The following is a 22,922-nucleotide window of genomic DNA, read 5'->3' as shown; positions in this document are numbered from 1 at the left end:
AAATCGTGAAAAAAATGTTTTTTTAGTAATTATCCGCCATTTTTCTCAAGAATATTATGGAGCTCCTGCAATTTTCCAAGGAAAAAACTCATGTCATTTGATAGGACTTATGAATAGCTACCCATGGCTTGAATTTGAAGAAAATCGTTAGAGCCGTTTTCGAGAAAACCGTGAAAAACCTGGTTTTTGGTCATTATCCGCCATTTTTCTCAAGAATATTACGGAGCTCATGGAATTTTCCCAGAAATGAGACTCATGCCAGTTGATAGTGCTTATGAATATATATCCATTATATGAATTTGAAGTAAATCGTTAGAGCAGTTTTCGAGAAAACGGTGAGAAACATGGATTTTTAGTCATTATCCGCCATTTTTCTCAAGAATATTACGGAGCTCCTGAAATTTTCCCAGAAATGAAACTTATGCCAGTTGATAGGGCTTAAAAATAGCTATCCATGGTATGAATTTGAAGGAAATCGTTGGAGCCGTTTTCGAGAAAACCGTGAAAAACATGGTTTTTTAGTCATTTTCCGCAATTTTTCTCAAGAATATTACGGAGCTCCTGAAATTTTCCCAGGAATGAGAATTATGCTAGTTGATAGGGCTTATAAATAGCTATCCATGATATAAATTTGAAGAAAATCGTTAGAGCCATTTTCGAGAAAAACGTGAAAAACATGGTTTTTTAGTAATTATCCGCCATTTTTTCCGCCATCTTGAATTGAATTTTATTGAATTTCTTATTGTCGGGTCCTCATGGTATAGGGACCTTAAGTTTAAAATTTTAAGTCGATCGGTTAATTAGGAATGGAGTTATCGTGTTCACAGACATACACACACACACATACACACATACACACACACACAGACCAACACCCAAAAATCATGTTTTTGGACTCAGGGGACCTTGAAACGTATAGAAAACTTGAAATTGGGGTACCTTAATTTTTTTTGGAAAGCAATACTTTCCTTACCTATGGTAGTAGGGCAAGGAAAGTAAAAAACAAGAGGTGAGAAATTGAGGAAGTATCAAGAGCTAGCATTTGAGCTCAAAGATATGTATTGGCTCAAGAATATCAGAATAATCCCAATCGTAATATCCGTGAATGGTCTCATTCAAAAGTGGAGAGCTGTAAGGTTATTGATGTCTCAAAAACTCTGGTAGGGAAAATGCAGAAGTCTGTTCTGCTTGATACAGCTTGCATAGTACGCCAAACACTCCAATATACTTGGTAAAATACTTTATCAATAATAGAAAATAATGCCAAGAGGTTGCATAAATTTTGCCCACAGCTATCCACAATTGTGTGGAAAAGAGAAAATAATAATAATAATAATCCTTTCCTTCCTTTCCTTTTTCCTTCGACCTGGTACCCCCCAGAAGAAGGGAGTTTATTATAGTAAATATAACAAACAAAAATGAAAAATATACTTATAAAAAGAAATCTTACAAACAAAACAAATGAAGAATAATAAAAAAAAGCAAGAATGACAAAAGATAAGAAGATTCCCTTTCAGTAGAACATTTCAAATATTATAAACCAGACGAATTATAAATTCTCCAAAACCTTCTAAAGAAGGTTTGAATGGAGGAGTCAAGTTTTACATTATATTAAAATAACCATAGAAATAGTACATTGATATAATCAATCAGTGATCCCAAAATAATAATTTTCAATTTAAATCATATCAAAAGAGAAATAGTTGTCAATCTTGGGTAGAAAAAAAATTAATTGATTCATTGATAATAATTCATTTAATTGTATTGTGTAGCAATAAAATAATAAAACAATGGGATTTCAGTTGTTGCTCATCACAAAAATATATAAAAAAGAGAAAAAAATTTATGAAGATCATTCAAATTCACTCAAATTATTTAACAGAAAGTGTTTCATCTTATTCTTAACAATTGAAATTCTATCCAGACCAATTAAATCATCTGGCAACTCATTGAAAATAGTTGGTACAACATAACTAAGTTCACATTCACCATGATAATAATATAATAATAATAATAATAATAATAATAATGATGATGATGATGATGATGATGATGATGATGATGATGATGATGATGTTGATGATGATGATATGATGATGATGATGATGATGATGATGATGATGATGATGATGATGATGATGTTGATGATGATGATAATGATGATGATGATGATTATCATTTATTTAATCTGCATATCATGCTGGGAGAATGTTGATCATGACCTAGGTCAACCTGAAATCACTTTCCTCTACTAAACGTTAACTACTCCCCTAAACATAAAATAATTATATTTTTAAAGAGTGGCATTAACAAGTTCCCACAGGCGTTCCGTCTTGCAAAACTAAGAGGCAATCCAGCATACACTGCTAATTCTCAAAAATGAGCAGCGTTAATGGTAGAATACTTGTACACTTTTCCGGCTCCGTACTTTGAGTAACAAATAAACTACCTCACATTCTAGGCGATTAAACACTGAGGTTTCGCTTTCAATGGGCATTATTCTGGAGAAGAAAAGCCGAGTGGAATGATCTTCTTGACCTGGTAAGTAGTGACAGGGAAAAAGGCGCGGGAATGTTGGAAAGTTGTAAATCATAAATTAAGAAGCAAGAAAAGTGCTTTGCTTAATTACGCGAACAAAAGAAAAGCCTTTGACGGTTTTCTCATTTTTCATTTTTTAATATTTTCATGGAGTCCTAAGTCTTGGAGATGGTTCTCAAAATAGCTTGAGGGCCTAATGGTTATTGAAAGTTAGGAATTTTGATAAGAAGCAAGACTTTTAAAAAGATGGAGGTCAATGCCTTATAATTTGAGAAGACGAGTGAGTAGTGTATTTGAATAGAATCAAGTGTGAAACGTGAACAACTAGCCTGTGAAAAATCGTGGCTCCAACACGTTCTGTGAACAAACTCCGTTCTATCGTACTCCTGAAAAAAAAAGAATGAGAACTGCCGTTATTTCTAGATGTTTCTCAACTTCAATACTGTGAATAATACACATGCAATGAATTATTTGAAATATTTTTTTCATTTTTCAAGAGAAATGAATTGTGAATAATTACAGAAAAAAACATGATATGAACTGAAGAATAAAATGGGTTGAGGCTTTATTACTAGTTGGTATAATTATGCTATCTTGGTGGTATGTGTACATTTATCTCAATACATTCATGAGTATCTCAATACTCATCATTCATCCAATAAATAACCGTACATCTCTATCATGCATTCATTCATTACTTTGTATTATCCATGATTATCATTTATAAGTGAGAATTTGAAGGGCTCACACGGTTTTATAGGGTAAGAGTATTTGAGACTCTAGATGTGTTCTAGTGTTCATAGACCTATAGAGAATTAGAAACTGAGCATTTCTTACACAGTAGGATGAAGAATGAGGGAGAGTGAGAGAGATAAGCGTATGTCAAATTGTAGGTTTTCCCGTTGACTAGCTCTTGTGGTGTAATTCCTTCATATAGTCTTTACATAACGAGATCTTTCAAGTCTTCATAGCCTTGTATAATATTGTGTGAATCAAATTAATACATAGAATCATCTATCCATTTCAATACGTTGTAACAAGATCTATTCATCTAAGCCATCCCCTTATGACTCATTCGTTCTCACACAGTTACTACAACAATCAATACTTTCCAAGAACGATCATCGCCTTTCAACAAACCATTCAACACTGGTTGCAAAGCCAAATCGAAATCCTTTTAATCATGAATGATGCATGAAGATGGATTCCGGTGATATCGAAAATGATTCGAAAGCATAGAACAGAGCTGGCGAAGATTGCCAGTACATGATGTGGCTGCCTTTCTGGGCCATTTGTCGTTCTTCATTGTGTGTCTGCTGCTCTCTGCTCTGGCCAGCTCAAGGGAGCGGGACGTTTGAAGAAAGGAACAACTCGCTCTCCTTGGCGAATTGATGGGCGCTCAGGGCTGCCTCAGCTTTCCCCTTTCCCTTTTCCCTTTCCCAGCCTGTCCTAATTGAAACTCGTCCCTTCAGTCACGGGGGAGAGTCTTGCTCATTCCCTCTCACTCGCTTGCTACCAATTCAATTGGTCAAAGTTCGCCACAGCTCTTGCCTCTGTTGTCTTTAATCACGCTCGGCTCCCTCTTATTGTATTCGGGCCAAATATTTCTTCACCTGATGACAAAGTTGACTAGATGTCACGTTAGAGTGGCCAAGTATCACTTTATTAAATGGCTGCTAATGATCAGGGCCTGAATCTACACCAAGGCGTTATGAGGTGTCAAGTTTTACATTATATTAAAATAACCATAGAAATAGTACATTGATATAATCAATCAGTGATCCCAAAATAATAATTTTCAATTTAAATCATATCAAAAGAGAAATAGTTGTCAATCTTGGGTAGAAAAAAAATTAATTGATTCATTGATAATAATTCATTTAATTGTATTGTGTAGCAATAAAATAATAAAACAATGGGATTTCAGTTGTTGCTTATCACAAAAATATATAAAAAAGAGAAAAAATTTATGAAGATCATTCAAATTCACTCAAATTATTTAACAGAAAGTGTTTCATCTTATTCTTAACAATTGAAATTCTATCCAGACCAATTAAATCATCTGGCAACTCATTGAAAATAGTTGGTACAACATAACTAAGTTCACATTCACCATGATAATAATATAATAATAATAATAATAATAATAATAATAATGATGATGATGATGATGATGATGATGATGATGATGATGATGATGATGATGATGATGATGATGATGATGATGATGATGATTATCATTTATTTAATCTGCATATCATGCTGGGAGAATGTTGATCATGACCTAGGTCAACCTGAAATCACTTTCCTCTACTAAACGTTAACTACTCCCCTAAACATAAAATAATTATATTTTTAAAGAGTGGCATTAACAAGTTCCCACAGGCGTTCCGTCTTGCAAAACTAAGAGGCAATCCAGCATACACTGCTAATTCTCAAAAATGAGCAGCGTTGGTAGAATACTTGTACACTTTTCCGGCTCCGTACTTTGAGTAACAAATAAACTACCTCACATTCTAGGCGATTAAACACTGAGGTTTCGCTTTCAATGGGCATTATTCTGGAGAAGAAAAGCCGAGTGGAATGATCTTCTTGACCTGGTAAGTAGTGACAGGGAAAAAGGCGCGGGAATGTTGGAAAGTTGTAAATCATAAATTAAGAAGCAAGAAAAGTGCTTTGCTTAATTACGCGAACAAAAGAAAAGCCTTTGACGGTTTTCTCATTTTTCATTTTTTAAGATTTTCATGGAGTCCTAAGTCTTGGAGATGGTTCTCAAAATAGCTTGAGGGCCTAATGGTTATTGAAAGTTAGGAATTTTGATAAGAAGCAAGACTTTTAAAAAGATGGAGGTCAATGCCTTATAATTTGAGAAGACTAGTGAGTAGTGTATTTGAATAGAATCAAGTGTGAAACGTGAACAACTAGCCTGTGAAAAATCGTGGCTCCAACACGTTCTGTGAACAAACTCCGTTCTATCGTACTCCTGAAAAAAAAAAGAATGAGAACTGCCGTTATTTCTAGATGTTTCTCAACTTCAATACTGTGAATAATACACATGCAATGAATTATTTGAAATATTTTTTCATTTTTCAAGAGAAATAAATTGTGAATAATTACAGAAAAAAACATGATATGAACTGAAGAATAAAATGGGTTGAGGCTTTATTACTAGTTGGTATAATTATGCTATCTTGGTGGTATGTGTACATTTATCTCAATACATTCATGAGTATCTCAATACTCATCATTCATCCAATAAATAACCGTACATCTCTATCATGCATTCATTCATTACTTTGTATTATCCATGATTATCATTATTTTATAAGTGAGAATTTGAAGGGCTCACACGGTTTTATAGGGTAAGAGTATTTCAGACTCTAGATGTGTTCTAGTGTTCATAGACTTATAGAGAATTAGAAACTGAGCATTTCTTACACAGTAGGATGAAGAATGAGGGAGAGTGAGAGAGATAAGCGTATGTCAAATTGTAGGTTTTCCCGTTGACTAGCTCTTGTGGTGTAATTCCTTCATATAGTCTTTACATAACGAGATCTTTCAAGTCTTCATAGCCTTGTATAATATTGTGTGAATCAAATTAATACATAGAATCATCTATCCATTTCAATACGTTGTAACAAGATCTATTCATCTAAGCCATCCCCTTATGACTCATTCGTTCTCACACAGTTACTACAACAATCAATACTTTCCAAGAACGATCATCGCCTTTCAACAAACCATTCAACACTGGTTGCAAAGCCAAATCGAAATCCTTTTAATCATGAATGATGCATGAAGATGGATTCCGGTGATATCGAAAATGATTCGAAAGCATAGAACAGAGCTGGCGAAGATTGCCAGTACATGATGTGGCTGCCTTTCTGGGCCATTTGTCGTTCTTCATTGTGTGTCTGCTGCTCTCTGCTCTGGCCAGCTCAAGGGAGCGGGACGTTTGAAGAAAGGAACAACTCGCTCTCCTTGGCGAATTGATGGGCGCTCAGGGCTGCCTCAGCTTTCCCCTTTCCCTTTTCCCTTTCCCAGCCTGTCCTAATTGAAACTCGTCCCTTCAGTCACGGGGGAGAGTCTTGCTCATTCCCTCTCACTCGCTTGCTACCAATTCAATTGGTCAAAGTTCGCCACAGCTCTTGCCTCTGTTGTCTTTAATCACGCTCGGCTCCCTCTTATTGTATTCGGGCCAAATATTTCTTCACCTGATGACAAAGTTGACTAGATGTCACGTTAGAGTGGCCAAGTATCACTTTATTAAATGGCTGCTAATGATCAGGGCCTGAATCTACACCAAGGCGTTATGAGGTGGATGAGTCATAAAAGCAGTCAATGTACGTCAGGTAGGTGTGCTCCTCACATTCTATTGACCAAAAAATATAAATCGAACATGACAGAAGTGGAGGATACGCAATGAGGACAAGGACCTTCATATCATCAACGTTATCCTATTATATTAAGCGAGCAATTTCTGTATAATATAATATAAACGGCTCTAACGATTTCATGAAATTTGGAACATAGTAGGTTTATGATATAAAAATTCGATTGCACTAGGTCTCATCCCTAGGAAAATTCGCTGAACGACATTAATTCATCCTTGGCTGAAACAGCTGAGACTTTCGTCGTCTGTGGATAGTAAAAAGTGAGCGAGTGATTTGGTGGAAAATCAAAATATCTCATCCCCGAAATTCATAAGCTGACATATAGCCAGCAGTAAAATAAAAAAACGACCTAAAAGATAAAGAAAGCGTTTGAAAGTTGAAATTAATCATAATTGATGAAAAATAATAGTCATATTTAAAATAAAAACATATTTTTGCGATGTTCCCAAACTCATCAACAAAGTATTTTTTTTTCTTTTAATCTTTCAACCTTAAAAAACTTTTTTCAGCAGATGCACTCAGCTGCTGGGTGGCTCTTAATCAATCAGCTTATTTTACGAGAATAATATATCTATAAGGAGAACCAATGCTGAACTTGAATTATTAATAAAAGACCGTAATATAGTACGCTTCATAAAGGCTTAGAGACTAAGATTGTTCGGGCATATTTATAGGATGGATGAAACCAGAATGCCAAAAATAGTGCTTTAAGAGAAGCTTCACTCAAGAAGAAAACAAGGCAGACCAAGAATACGATGGGAGGATGAGATAAGGGATGATTTGATAAGGATGGGTTATAGAGGATGGAGATGATTTATAATGGATAGAAATGTTTGGAGGAATGTTGTGGAGGAGGCCAAAGCCCACAATGGGCTGTAGAGCTATCAAAAGAAGAAGAATATATCTAGAAATTTTAATCCACTTGATCAAAATATCTGATTTGTTGACATGACATTGTATATCATTCAGCATGAAGAAAGGCTAAATCAGAATTTTCAAAGTTAATCATCATTTTACAGTTTTGAGTGATTAGTGAGTGTTATTCTGATATTCAATTTGGTTTGTAGACAATCTCAATTGAAACGTTCCTGTTTTTAAATGTTTTGAGTGAAAACTGGACCTGAATTCAAGTGTATGGAACATACCTAACCTACTTTTTGGACCATTTATAGTGTATAAATCAAAATTCGGGGATGAAACTTTTTTGGGCTGTGTCTGTTAGTCCTTCCCCAATCATTTCTAAGAATAATGTTCTGTTTATCGATAAATAAATAAATAACGAGCGAAGCTCGGTGCCCTGATATTAAAGAATTATCTATAGAAGGTTATTAAATTACCAATATAGAAACTCTTTGAAATCATTGGCAAGTCAGCCAACAATGAACATGATATTTCTGCTGTCAAAGAAATTCCCAAGGACAAAAACTGTTGTACAAAATATAGTTTTAAAGCCATTTGGTACAGATAACGGAGTACGTCAAGGCTGTTGCATCTCTTCGACCCTGTTTAAAGGGATAAGGAAATGTGAATGTATGGGTATCCCAGTTAATGAAGAATGTATTATTTACTCACTCTTGTTCACTGACAATCAAGTAATTATGGCAGGTTATATTATTTGTATTTGGAAGAAGGAAAGGCTGCACTTTAGTACATGATTCTTTTGGAGAAAATAAATTTCAAAAAGGCCAAATTATATATATTCTCCAGCTTCAGGAGAGACAGCAGGAAATCCACAAGAAGGAGATTATAAGTTGACAGAATTCAATGAATGAAGATATTAAACTCAATACTCTGCTCCAGAAATATAAAAAATTTAAGAATTTCAATAAAATCTAATTATTGAAATAAACAACAATTAGAATTTATAACTACACAGATTGTGTACAGATTAAATTTCTTCATGGCTCTGAAAAATAGGAATTAAGAAAGATATAATTACAATGATAATACAAAGAGACAAGAGACAGAATAGGGAAACTGGACACTACAGTTCAGAAGATTGAGAAGAAACGTCTTCTATGGTTGAGACATACACAAAGAATGGGTGATAAGAGGTGGCCCAAAGAGGATACTGAATTGGGATCCACTTGGAGAAAGACGAAAATATAGGCCGACCAAATTATGGAACAAACAGGTCTGTACTAGTATGATAAATAGGAATCTTGATGAGGGGACTGGAATAATCGAGGTAAATGGCAGATGGGATTTGAGAAACGGCTAGAGCTGTAGATCAAACTCATTCAATCTCCTGATAATTCGACAAAAATCCTAATTATTCTCCGTTGTTATTGAAGTACTGCTTGGTACCTCAAAAATTGTATAGCCAGATGCTATGCGTCACAAAATGCTATGAATAACCTGGCAGAAGATCAATGAGCCGATGTGAATTTGGACTTCAAATTTATCATCACTTTTGATCTACTGATACAATTTCAAATATTTCTAAACATTAAACGGATAATTACTCAAATAAGAACAGTAAAATAACTCCATTGCAGCGATTAACGTCAGAGGTATGAGATAAGTGTATGTGTAGTGTTCATTGATGATAAAATTAGCTTTCATGAATGAATAGATCTTCATTGCACCTCGCTTATCTTATGTTTCTATATGTATATAATTATATTCTTATGTTCCTCGCTTATCCTATGCTGGAGAATATTTATTGAGGGTCAATAGTTTACTAACTCCAGAATGCCAGAATGACCCCAAAAATTTGAATATTGTCAACTATGAATTGTACTATTGTCGATTGAATGATGTATATCATTCATCAAATATCAAGATCCTATAAACGACCTGAGAAATGCAAGGATTGATTAGCATAGACAAATATTATAGTGATCGAGACAAAAATAGAAGAAGTGTTTTGAATAATATTTGAATTTGCTTTCTTCAAATAATGAGAATGTATATTGTAATGATGATTGTAGAATCTATTAAACGTTTGGGAAGAGCATTATGTTCATTTCAATTATCATAGGAATAGAAGGAAAGCTTGAAACTCATTGAAACTGTAATAAGATTATGAGTAAATCATGTAACTCCAAAACTTACTGAGGAATAACGTGTACCCAAAAACTGGATCCACCACCACATATTCTGAACTAGTTCCAGTTTTTATTTCCAGTGGACTTCTTTCCATTAGTTCCAGGTTTAATGTCTAATGACGATGTCGTTCTCAATATATCATTAGAATTCAACACTATAAAAGGAAGAATAAAATATAGGGAATAAAACCCTAGCCACGTGTTTAGTAAACAGAAGCAATCAGACCATTAAGGTCTCAGTAATATGAGAGTCATAAAGCCCAAGATTTCAAAGTTATAGAACTTCTATTTCACTTGAAGCTATCAAGTTGTAAGTACTTTTTCAGGCTACAACCAGCAATTGATAACCTCGAGAAATTCATGACTCTGAAAATTTTGGAAGCCTGTCTAGATATTGAATATCTTTTATTCTATACAAAACATCGTCGATAATGAGAACATAGGTCCGTTTCAAACGGATATTTGCACATCTGACAGGAGAATTCTCTACTGTGGCTCTCAAGAATTGAAAACAACATGATGTGTAATGCGTGAAACGATAACATGCTGTATTTGCTGAAGCGATAACTTCACTATCAAATACATAACTCTCTAAAATCATGGACTGATGAAGCGGGATCTATCATTGGAATAACATGGATTAGTTGTTATTCTAGTGCGTATGGATTATTCACTTGCTTTTAAGCTCACAAGTCATGAAATCTTTGATCTCAACTACATGTACAAGAGTGGAAGTAATAATAAGAAATTCACGGGAAACCCAATTTCTTCTGCATCACTATAAAAAGTAAACAGAAGATGAAGATAATTTTACACCATGACATAAACTACGTCATGAGAGTACATTAGCAAAGGAAGGATAGAAGCATTTCTCTAGGCTGAGATAATCATCGTTTCCGTTTTTGTGTTTGGATTTCCATTATAGGGAAGTCTGGCTGTTATTGATCGTAGAAAAAGGCAAACAGGATGGAAATGTAAACCTTGGTTGTGAAACTTGGAGATCCTTAACAGTAGTTCAGTAGATGTGAATATTGTAGAAATATGTATTTCATTACATCTATCCCAAATTGAGGGATGAAATAACGTGTCCTATTTCCAGGAGCATTCATTCATGTTGATGATCTTTAGTAACGAATAGCTCAAAGCAATCATAATATCTAGCAAGAAACTATTATTCCCAATTAATAATGTTCTACTGATTTACGCAAATAATTTCAGAAGTATAATACTGAAACTCAATTACAATCTATAATGGAAAAAGATGTCAATCTTCACAAAATTATGTCCAATTCAGTTGTAATCTTAGCTGCTCGAAACAACTCTTGCTGTGTGGGAATCCTAGAACCATGTCATCATCTCAGAAACAGCTAATTATGTCTGCGACCTTTGGTAAACAGTTTTGTTCAACTACGTAGCAGGAGAGCGCTGCAACAATCTATTTAATATACATGTATATAATAAAGTGACGTCATACAGCTATCGGCGGACTGAGTTGATGGATAATCTCGACTAAAGCGAGCTTTCATGTCTGCAGATGAGGGAATCAGCCCGTGCTAATTACTTCGTCCCGTCCGTCCGTCCCGTTGCGTCGTTATTGAACGCGTCACGTCAGGGTCAGATGGATGGATGGTCAGTGGCACACTTTGCCTCAGCTTCCTTCCACAACGGAACATGATTTCCCTTTTTTCCTCACCTTTTTGTGATACAGGTTGAATACACTCGCCGCCGTGAATTAGGTGGAAAATGTGTTGTGGCCGTCTAGAATGGTGGTGTTTTTTTGTGCGAGGTCATTTCGCTTTGCTCAGATGGCTGAAATTTGGGGATTGTATCACATTCTGAGTGGAATTGTTCCATAAACCCGTTGCATGCGAATGATAACAATCAATTGGGAGAAGGATAATAATAAATTATCCTATTTCAAATTATAATTAAGATAGATATAAATTGGATATTGATAGAAATTTAGTGAATATTCGACAATTATTATTGAATTGAAACCTAATGTTGATAGCGACTCATTTGAAAATTAATTCAAAATTGTAAATGCAAAAACTCGAATAGTAGTAAAATTGATATTAAACATTGTTAGAACTCCTATAAATAAGTATATCTTTTCCTTCGATTGTATGGGAATAAGTCGTTTTTCTATCCATTACTAGAAAGATTTTGAAATATATATTTCAATATTATTTATGTTTTGATAGATATTTTAATGATTACTGGTATTCTTCGTTCCATTCCCTTCCTGATTGTCAAGAAATGAATGTTCAATTCAACTCAGTGAAGGTTCTCATTAGAGAAACACTGATATAAGTAATTTTTATTTCCATGAAGACAGTAACAAGAGTTGCAGTAATCCAAGACGTTGAGAGATTCTCAATATCCAAAACGCCTAGGAACATGAATGCTATTCTCATTATCAAAATGAAGTACTATCAAATCTGACAATATCAGGTAACAAGATCATGACTCAACTCCGAAACTTCAAATTAATTGCGTACTAAAACAACTTGTGCCATGGATTACGATGATATCTGCCTCATTTAATTGTTACGCTAGAAGACGAAGCTCAGTAATTGGAGTGAGAATGCAAGCTATCATTGGATGACTGAGAAGCGGCAGCAAGAGAAATATACATACATATTATCTAAATAGATCAGTTGGAACAGATGAGTAGATGGGATTAGGACGCGACAGTTTCAACTAGTGCTTGGAGTGGATAGCAGCAAAATCCTGGAAGGGAATAATGCAGTCCCGGCTGCTCTGTTGCGTTAGGAGTGCTTGAATTATATTACCGTAAATACTTGAAGGCAGAGAAGGACCAAGGATCAGAACAGAGGTCCTTGTTTGCCGTTGCTGGTTCACGTTCAAGTGGCAGGGAACAGATTAAGCCCTAGAAAAGCCGGCTGCTACCGCTTGAGAAGATGAGTCAGAGAGCACTGACAGATAACTTTTCACGACGACTCTCACGCCCAGCAATTTTCCTCGGGATATTGCAATTGTGTTTTTTCACTCACAGAAACGACATCAGGTTATATCTTGGGATGTCCGTTGACAAAAAACCTGACATTTCCAATACTTTCGCCAACAACTCTGGAACTCATCAAGGAGAATCTCTTGGAGAAATGTTTCAAATTATACAATCATAATAGTTCCGTTTTCAACCTACTATGTTTCTATTTCAAGAATTTGAGATACAGTGAGCTACTATGCAATAAGAACTCTGATTCAAGAGAAACTCATCTAAACTAATTGAATAAAATATTATTGGAATAAAAGGAGTGGAAGACTATTTGGGGATTTATCAAGTGTAATATCAGTTTCTAATTCAGTGCTTCATCCTTCTAAATCGAAAATTTCTAGTTTTTCCTATTCTGGAGATAAAATTTTACTCGAATTCTTGGATGTAAAAATATATTCTATCTTCTGAAAACTTTACTATTTATGAAATTTGGGAGTAGAGCAGGTTTGGCTAGGCCTGTTGCTCTCACCCGGTCATATACATCTAATCATTTGTAATTGTATTAAAATAAATGAATTTCTAAAGCAGGAAGAGTTGACTCTCTTCATAATCCATATTCGGAGCTGTTTATCACGTCTGCTTGGGTTAAGAACCCTAGTTCGACTTTTGAGTTCTGTATGAACTCTTACGCTCACATTTATGAGAAACTAGCAGGTAACCCGTGGTTTGCACCGTGGAAAATCTAGTGTTGTAGAATAATGCAATCCCTTTATGTCCTGGAAACATAGAACATTTTTATTATTATTTATCATTCTGTTTAAAATAACTTTGATATATCCATGGAAGTTGAAAATTTCAGCAAAAAAATAATTATTAGTTCCATAGGTCATGAACCACGCGTGCTATTAAAAATAAGCTACGGAGTTACTTGAAGTATAGGGCATACTTCAAGTAACTTTGGTTGGGCTTTAATAGTTTAAAACGTAGACTTTCGATAGTGAACTTTTTTGTATTTCCCAGTTTTCTCCATCAAGAGCTGAAAAATTACACGATTTGAATATGAATGTCAATTTTTTACAAAACTGATTCAAACATTACGTAATCATTGATCACTACTTCCTCATAGTAGAGATCGGAAGTTTCAGATATCTTATGTCAGAACTTGTGAACGTGATTTGATGGAATTTAGTGGTGTGAATGGAAATTCTTGTTTTTCCGGCTTTCATGAGAGCTTGGCTTTCCCGCTTGTGTCAACAGAGCTCTGAAAAGCAGCTCTCAGGGAAAGTGACAGGAGGAGAAACAAGCAAGATGCATAACACCGAAACTCATTCAGTATAATGGTTGTTCCCACTCTTCAGGCTCGTTCCTGGAATAGAAGAACTAAAATAGAGATTTGAGACATATTCTCCATCTATTTCTTCAGGTTCTCGTTTCCACTTACTGCCCAATCTAAAAACTTATCTCCGTTCTCATTCTGAAGTATAGTCAATGTAGCCTATTCAATTTATTCAAAATTGAGTATGACGTAAGCCTACTACGATTATTTACGCCAAGTTAAATTATTGGATATCATATGTTTACATTCAAGAGCTAAGTTGAACATTTTCGAATATAAATCAGAATGATGAATATGACTACCACAGTATGTTGCATAAGGCTAGTCGCATATTGAAACCTGACGCGACGTGACACGATATGACCCGAATCTGCGAGATGAGTTAATATCACATATGATCATAATGTTCTAATGTTAACATTAATAAGGAGCTAACACGTGTGAGCATCTCTATCTGATTATATGTATATTCATATGATATTAACTCATCTAGCAGACTCGGGTCACGTCATGTCACTTCACGTCGCAACTAGCCTTATAAACGTCGACCATCCTGATAGTCCTGATCAAAACCTATGATCAGTATTTAAAAATCTCATTGGAGCTTTCAACGGAACTCAGCTATGCAGTATTGAAACAACATGCGAATAATCAAATATGTTCCAGATAGACTAACTTAGGCTGGACAAATTGATCATCTCTAAAAACAGAGTAGCTGATCAACTTTAAAATAATATAAAGAAATTTGTTAACAGGGGTAATTGAAATATGTTAAGCGAATCCAAGGGAAATAGCAAAAGCAAATTAGGTCCGAAAAAGAATAATCCACAAAAGAATAAGAATCGAAAATATTTTCAGGTGTTTTTGGGAAGAGGAACATGGAATAAAATATAAAATATCAGAAAATTACTTTTCTTTTATTGCGGACAGCTTATTGCATAGTCCATAAAATTCAAGTGGTGACACAAAATTTCATTTTCAAGACAGAAGATTTGTTTTCTCGTATACTATAATTCAACAATATTTTGGAAAGAGATGATTTAATATGTAATGATATGGGCCATATACTGTTAGTGCAACAGCATTCATTTTCTTACAATATTTTGCATAAGAATACATGGAATAATGCATAAGCATATGGATACAGTCAACGATTCCTTGATAAGAATTTAATGACAAAGTAGGCATGTGGTGATTAAAAACGACGATAAAAGTCATGACTGTCTACAGATTTATCTCTATGGACTTCTTTGTTTGGCTCATTAATTGCAGATTACAATGCGCAGTAATGCAGCCGCTGATACACTGAGTTGTCGCTGAAAGGAAGAGGGAAACAGGAAGAATTATAGATGGGAGAGACAAGAAGGGAGTGATAAACAGGTTGAAGAGAAGGAGTAGTGAATGGAAGAGAGGAAGTGAATAGGAAGAGAAGAGAAAGAGTAGGAAGAGGAAGCGAAAACGACGCCACTGGCAAGATTATGCGTTGCGTTGAGCAGGCGGTTGAGCAATATACGGCTTTTGTTTGGCCTTATTACTCGTGCAGATCCCCTCGAATCACCAAAGTGTTAATAATTGTTGTCCTTCCCTATTGCGACGGGCGAAGCATTAGCAAGTGAATTTCCACTTGAATTAACAATGGAATGTCTTCATTGAGCACTATTATCAGGATAGAACTCCTCCTAAATCGTGGTCAACAATATTTGTGTAGATCACGAAAATCATTGGATATAACTGTGGATGTTTGCGTTTTGCTTATTTATACAATATATCTATATTCATCTGAAAATTAAATGGACAGAAAAGAAACCACAGAGTTTCCAGTCAAACAACTCCTGTCTCAATTTTAATCAGGCAGCTCAAATGTTTGTCGAGCATACCATTTGATTCAACTGGAGAATTCATGATTACGGTACATCAACAATTTTTCGATTGCCGATCACAGAAACTTTGATGTGTCTGAATCACGTTTGATAATCGAATAAATGAAAATGAAAATGTTTTATTGGCAGAAATATAAAATTACAACATCTTAAAAAATACATAATAAAAGCAATACAAATTTTATAACATGAGTAAATACTATTACAAAATAAAATGCAATGCCAATAATTGAGTATTTGCATCTCGAGGTACTAAACCTGTTTGAGATGGTGATATAAAATTGATTACAAAACTATAGCGCTAAAATGTAGTTACTGAGGCCGACAGTCGCATATGAAGTGACACATATTACATAACAGTATCGATGATTTATCAATTTATAATAAAACCCTTTCGGCGAGCTAGCTTTGATCATCAGATTAATTCGAAGCACTAGGGCGCCCATCACTAATTCAAATTTAATCACTCACGTGTCGAAAATCTTCTTGTAAGCCGCCGATGTCGATCCAACTCCATGTGGTCCGGGAATATGGTAGCCGGAATCGTCTCCTCCAAGGGGTTATAAGTTTAATTCAAAATGAAAATGACTTCTGCTTCACAATAGCATCACGAAGTCTTTTAAGAAATTTAATAATTTACTTTAACTTTAACTTTTACAAAATCATTAGTAAGGTACTACGCTCTAAAATATTTGGGGTCCTCTTATGGTGGCATTTGGCTGGCGAGTGCTGGTTCTCCTTTTCTCAAGTTTTACAGATCCTCTTTCCGACTTTCAAATTAGCATAAAATTTAAATATCTTAGTCCTCCGCCATTAGGTTCAAATAGATCTTACAAAAAAATGCCAAAATATTGCTTAGATTGTATGATTAATAATTTCTTTGCATTCGAGCCATATCGATAACATAGACTATACAAAGTTTTAACACAAAATCTAGTACATTTATATAAATATATAGAAATATTTTTGAATTGGCCTACAGTTGCCGCCTATTAACTGCCGTTTTACTATTGGTGCATGCAAATTTTATTCGGTATTCATGCGCCTGGTAACTCTTATTTCCTGAATACATTAAATTATTTTTATTTGGTTTTTTATTTATGCTCTTTACATGCTAGTTAATATTCTATACATTAATATTAATTCCATGCTACCTAATAATTAGCCACGTGGACAGGTGTTTTTTCACATTGCACACCATCTGATTGCAATAAAGCTCTGCCAAGGGGTTTTGGTCAGATTCTACGTTCCTCGGTTTGATCGATCTCTAGGTCACCGATCCGTGAATACATGTACATAACCTCAATCTTCAAATATTTTATATAATAATCTATTTATGAGCAATAAACTTCCTTCAAATCCTTTTTAGGTTCTTGTACCATTTAGCCAGAACAAGCTGATGCTATCTAATCTTAGTTATTATCTATTTGGCGATATTAGCCAGTTACTTTATTTTCAGACCTATTACTGTTTCTGTTAGGGCTTTTTATCTGCCCAGATTTAATATTTTACACGCGCCCCTGGGTTTGAATTCAAAATATTTGAGAATCACAATGTTTTTAATGAAAACCCACCCTTCAATACATCGATATACACTATACTTTATTTATAAATTATACTCTCATACTTCTATCACAGTTCGCAGACATATTTGCTGCATCTCCTTTATACCTTTATCAAATACAATAACAAATTCTCCTCCTCAACACACATAAAATATCATAAATATAACTTCTAAACGCACTCCTCCTGACAACACTTAAAACATAGTAATTTTTAAATTCGCCGCTTGCAGGGCCGCCAACCTAACTACACACATTTCATAATTCTCATAAATGATTCCTTTTAGACAATAATTTCGATTCACAAAACTTCTGGGCTTATATCTTATAGTATTCTTAGGTCTTAATATAAATAATTTTCTATACATCAGGTACAATACTTTTCTTTTGCTAATGGCTCTTTGGTTTTTTGGTAGCTTGTATTCACTTTAAGTCTTTTCAGGTAACAAACGTGGCATAATTAAAAGTAATAAATATAAAACATATAAATAAATATACCGACATTAATAAATATAATAAATAACAATAATAAATAACAATTTTGGGTTACCATACTTTTTCATAATCATATGTTTGCAGGCATTACATATTTGATTCAGGTGGCCTTGCCCAGCTGGTCACTGGTTCTACATAATTTGCTGTCGAATTTCATAATTATTAACCTAACTGCTGCATTTTTTTCTCTTTAAAGGTAATTTACAAATTTTAAATATACTATCCCCGCTTGTGTCCTTTTTTAGTGGATGTAGCTAATTTAATTACACATTTAAAATTTATTCTTTTTCTTATTGCAGGCTTCTAACGGCTGGAAGGAATTAAAACATTGGATTGTTGCCACGCGGTCCTATGCCAAGATTAAATTTATTAAGGAAGGTTAGTAATCGGTTTGATAATAATGTTTTCCTTGATTTCTTATCATATTTATTTGAAATTCGACGATATTGCATGTGGAAATGTTGTGATTTACTTGCATCTTCTTGCATTCTGTTTGTAGATTGTTGCTGTAGGCCGTTCGGTTATCTGCTATCCGTTGGTGAGGCTGTCCTAATTGATAATTTATCTTCATGAATTTAAAGCCCTTGTATCTGGTGTATTCCTTTAAATAATTCCAAGCTTCATTTATGATAATTCCTTTTAATCCATTCTTTTTCCAATCATCCTGTAATTTTAATTCACCTTTCCTCTTATTTTCATTTATTATTCTTGATCTCGGTTCATTATAAATTAGTAGGCTCACAACAATAACTATTTTTATAATATTAACTTTCCACTCATCAATACTAGATTCTTTTAATAACCACAATATAATATTTTCCATCATATCTACAACACAGTCTTTTATTAATATCACAGCCATTACCAACATTAAACACCATAACAAAACATTTATTTTCTCTTCAATAGTATAACCTCTTATCATATAATAGTCAGGTACTTCCATTTTATTAATATAATTCCTTGTTTCCATCACTCTTCTTAGACACTTTCCATTCTTAATTAGTTCCCACAAATAATCCAATTTATTGTCCGCGCATGAATCGATATTTGTTCTTGTAGCTCCATTTTTGTTATATTTCTTTGGCCTATTATTCCGGTCACATCGTTGATCATCTTCCTTAAAACGAATGTGCCGCGGATGCACGCCGTCGGTCCGCTCCTGTCTTCCACGGTGTCGGTCCGGTGTCCTCTTCGGGCGTTTGAACCGTGCATGCGGCTTCCATCGGCGCGCGCGGTTCCTCCTTCGTCGCTTCTTCCGCCTCCGGGCCTTACGATGCATGCTCCTCTTCTCCCGAATGCCGTCCTCTCTGTCCTGATGTCGGTCGGGTGTCCTCGGGCGCTTCCGTCTCCGGGCCTTGCGGTGGTCGCTCCTCTTGTCCTGGATGCCATCCTCTCGTTCTTCCATGGGGTCGTCCTCTTGGTCCTCTATCCTGGGTTCCTTGGGGTGCCTTGGTGGGGTCAAATGATGCACGGGTGCGGTGGCGGTCTCTTGATGCGCGAGTGTGACTTTCAAAGCGGGTAGTATGGTGGCGGTCTCTTGATGTGCGGGCTGCTCTACCTGCGGTGATGGATCGTCGGCGGGTTGCTCTTCGGTGGGGAACAAGAAACTTAATAGAGGTTGTTGCTTGCGGCTGGTTTTAATTGCATTGTTGGCGGCGGTTTTTGATGGTAGGCTGTCTTGTATTGTTATATTGGGGGTATCATGTAGACATAGTTGTTTAGATGTAGTTTTCAGTATATCTGGTGGCGGGTCGTTGGGTGCTGGGTTCCGTGTTTTTTGTTGATTCAATCCTATTGCATGTGCTAATGTATAATTTGTACTTACTTGTTGAGGTGGCGGTTTATAATTTCTGTTGTAATTGTTTTGTGTGTGATTATTATGTGAGTTTAATCGATCACGGCCATCATAGTGATTCCTACGATTGCTCTGCTGGGCATAGTGGTTGGTTGTACGATTTTGAAATTTTTCATTATTCCAGTTACCATTTTGCCTGTGCTCATAGCGGCGTTCAAATTGAGGAGCAGATCGGTAGCGATCATATGATACCGGTTCATAATTTTGGCTGTTATACTGATTAAATTTTGAGTTATGTAGATTTGGTGCGTATCTCTGGTCTGAACGGTGGTTTGATATTGCCATTGCAGACTGTATGCCATATAAATGATTTATCAGCTGCTTACAATCAGTAATGGGTTGTGTGGCGAGTGCCATTCTAACTTGATACGGTAGCTTCTTTAAAATAATACTTGCTAATGCCGATTCATTAATGGGCTCGCTCAATTGAGAATTTTTAAACTGTAGGGCAGTGACGAAAGTGGTACATGCACCGTCTAAGTTAGGGTTGAAATCGCATGATATGATGTCCGCTAGCACGTCCAACTGTTTACTTCTGCTCCAATACTGTTCCAGGAAGACAGCGACAAACTCATCCAATGATGTAAATTCATGGGCTCTACTCCGAAAGAACATCAGGGGTTCGCCAATCAATAAATTAGTCAAACGAAGATGCCAAAAATTCCAAGAGGTAGGTGCAAGAGTTTGTACTAATTTTATCTGATCAATGAATGGTTGAGGTTGCAAATGGCGATCAGTATTATCAAATTTTCCCAGTCCTTGTAATATACTATGTACGTTGAGGTTGTCTGTTTGAATCCCTTGAGGTCGTTGTTGAATATGATTTTCTAATGCTATTATTTTTTCCTGTGTTATCTGCCATTGACTATTATGTGTAATTTTATTTGCGTTTATTTCTTGATTTAATTGAGTCAGAGTGGATTTTTGAATTAGTAGAGTTCCGTTTAAAGCTTTACAGGTTTCTGTATTTTGATTGATGCTACCTTGCAGTTGGTTCATTTTTGTGGACATATTAATCTGTTTATTTTGTATTTCTTTAATACTGTTAATATTTTTGTCAACTGTAGTTGTTAAGGTTTGATTGGCAACGGTAATTTGTTTGTGGATTTCTTGGTGGCAATCGGCCTTAATGTTATTTGTTATATCCTGAATGGGTGTAGTGATTTGTGTGGTTAGGTTATCTATCCTTTCATTGAGTTCACATGTAACCGTATCCAACCTTTCCGATAATCCTGCCGTAACTTTATCCTGACTTTCTTTTTGTAGGGTTATCATTGCTTTTAATTCTTCCCTATGATTCTCTACTTTAGTTTCAATATTATCCAACCGTTGTTCTACTGATTTTATAGCGCCTGCGGTCTCTTTCATGCCCTGTTCCACTGTTTGTTTATTTTCCTCTTTTACTGTAGCAATCTCTTTTTTAATCTCCTGCATCATATTATCCATTGTTTTTTGTAACATAATATTGAAAGTACTGCTAGTTTGTTCCATTATTACCTTTTGAAGCGGATCTAACTCTGTGATTGAAAATATACTTTGTTTGCTCAGGTGTGACTCGGCCTCCGGCGATGCGGGTTCTGCAGGCTGCTCCTCGCCCCCTTCAAAGTTGATCTCTACTATCCGTTGATTCAATGGTGTGTCAGCGGCGTCGATTCGAGTGGATGATAGAGGTTGCAGACCTGGTGGATCGAAGACTATCGACCCGACGCTTCCTGGTTCCCTTTCTCGTGGCGTATTGGCATCTACCGTGGTGGGGTTTGATGTGCTTGGAGTCGACAAAGTGGGATCTGTGCAACCGCCGTACATATATGAAACTTCAGAGTTTGCGGGAGTGTGATTCATTATGTCAAATATGATAAATGCTAATTAAACAGTGATAAAAATGATAAGCGAAAATGCTTAAAAAAGAGACACAAACCGGGACTTACAGTGAACAGTGATGTGTAAAGTGTTTGGATACTCATACAACAAGGTATTTATACTTAAGTTTTTTATAATGCTATAGCGCCCCCAATGTTTTGTTTTAATTTATTCTTGGCTAGTTTACAGGCTGTGACTTATTTTCCAACCGGCTTAAACACATAATATATTTTTGACTAGAAAGTAATAGCAGTTTAGGCTTATAAAATATAATCTCTCTCTATAAACATGTATTTTTTTTTTCAGTACTAATAATATAAAATTTTCTTTAAAACATATAATTTCTCTTTATTTAAAGCTATTGATTCCCCAAAAAGTAATACAAATTTCCTTCGCCAGTTTTCCTCACAACTCGTATAAGTTATCTATAATTTTCAATATGGTTATTGACTTAATTTCAAATAATTATTCAATGAGCTTGGCTCTCATCATCAGTCCCACGTTGGTACGGCATGTCTTTATGTCACGTTATTATTTATATTTAAATAACGATTAGCCTCCTGCTTGGCATCAGTCGGTAAAGCATGAGATTTGATATAATTAGGTCGTGGTTTTCTAATAGTATTCAGTCTTAAAAAATCTTGATAGGCCTAGATATGGGCTTCTCCTATAACTCTTGTAATTCAATAAATAATAAATATATATATATAAATATGATACTTATACTATAGTGTTGAGGAATAAAAAATAAATTGCACACCATGAACGTTCATACATATATTAAACAAATAATGCAAAAAATAGATCGAGGCAAAAAATATATAAAGAGCGATAAAAAAAAAAAAATATAATATAAAAATAGAACAATAATTGAAATCAGTAAAATATCACAGGCTAAACTTTATATTCTAGATTTATGGCACGAATCATTACCATGTGCCTTTATCTTAAAATCATATGCATTCTTTTGCATGTAGCTGCGATATG

At 35.1% G+C, this 22,922-nt stretch overlaps 1 protein-coding gene across 1 annotated transcript in view; it reads right to left on the bottom strand.

The window, feature by feature from the left end:
- LOC111055703 overlaps positions 1–2,918 on the bottom strand; it is a 197,062-nt gene extending 194,144 nt beyond the window's left edge. Inside the window, exon 1 of the mRNA XM_039421105.1 lies at positions 2,868–2,918. The gene's annotated coding sequence lies outside the window, so the exon portion shown is untranslated. The remainder of the gene's footprint in view (positions 1–2,867) is intronic.
- Between the last annotated feature and the right edge of the window lie 20,004 nt (positions 2,919–22,922).

This window comes from Nilaparvata lugens, chromosome 2 (assembly GCF_014356525.2).
Source record: "Nilaparvata lugens isolate BPH chromosome 2, ASM1435652v1, whole genome shotgun sequence".
Taxonomy (NCBI): domain Eukaryota; kingdom Metazoa; phylum Arthropoda; class Insecta; order Hemiptera; family Delphacidae; genus Nilaparvata; species Nilaparvata lugens.
This window is presented reverse-complemented; position numbering and strand designations above follow the sequence as displayed.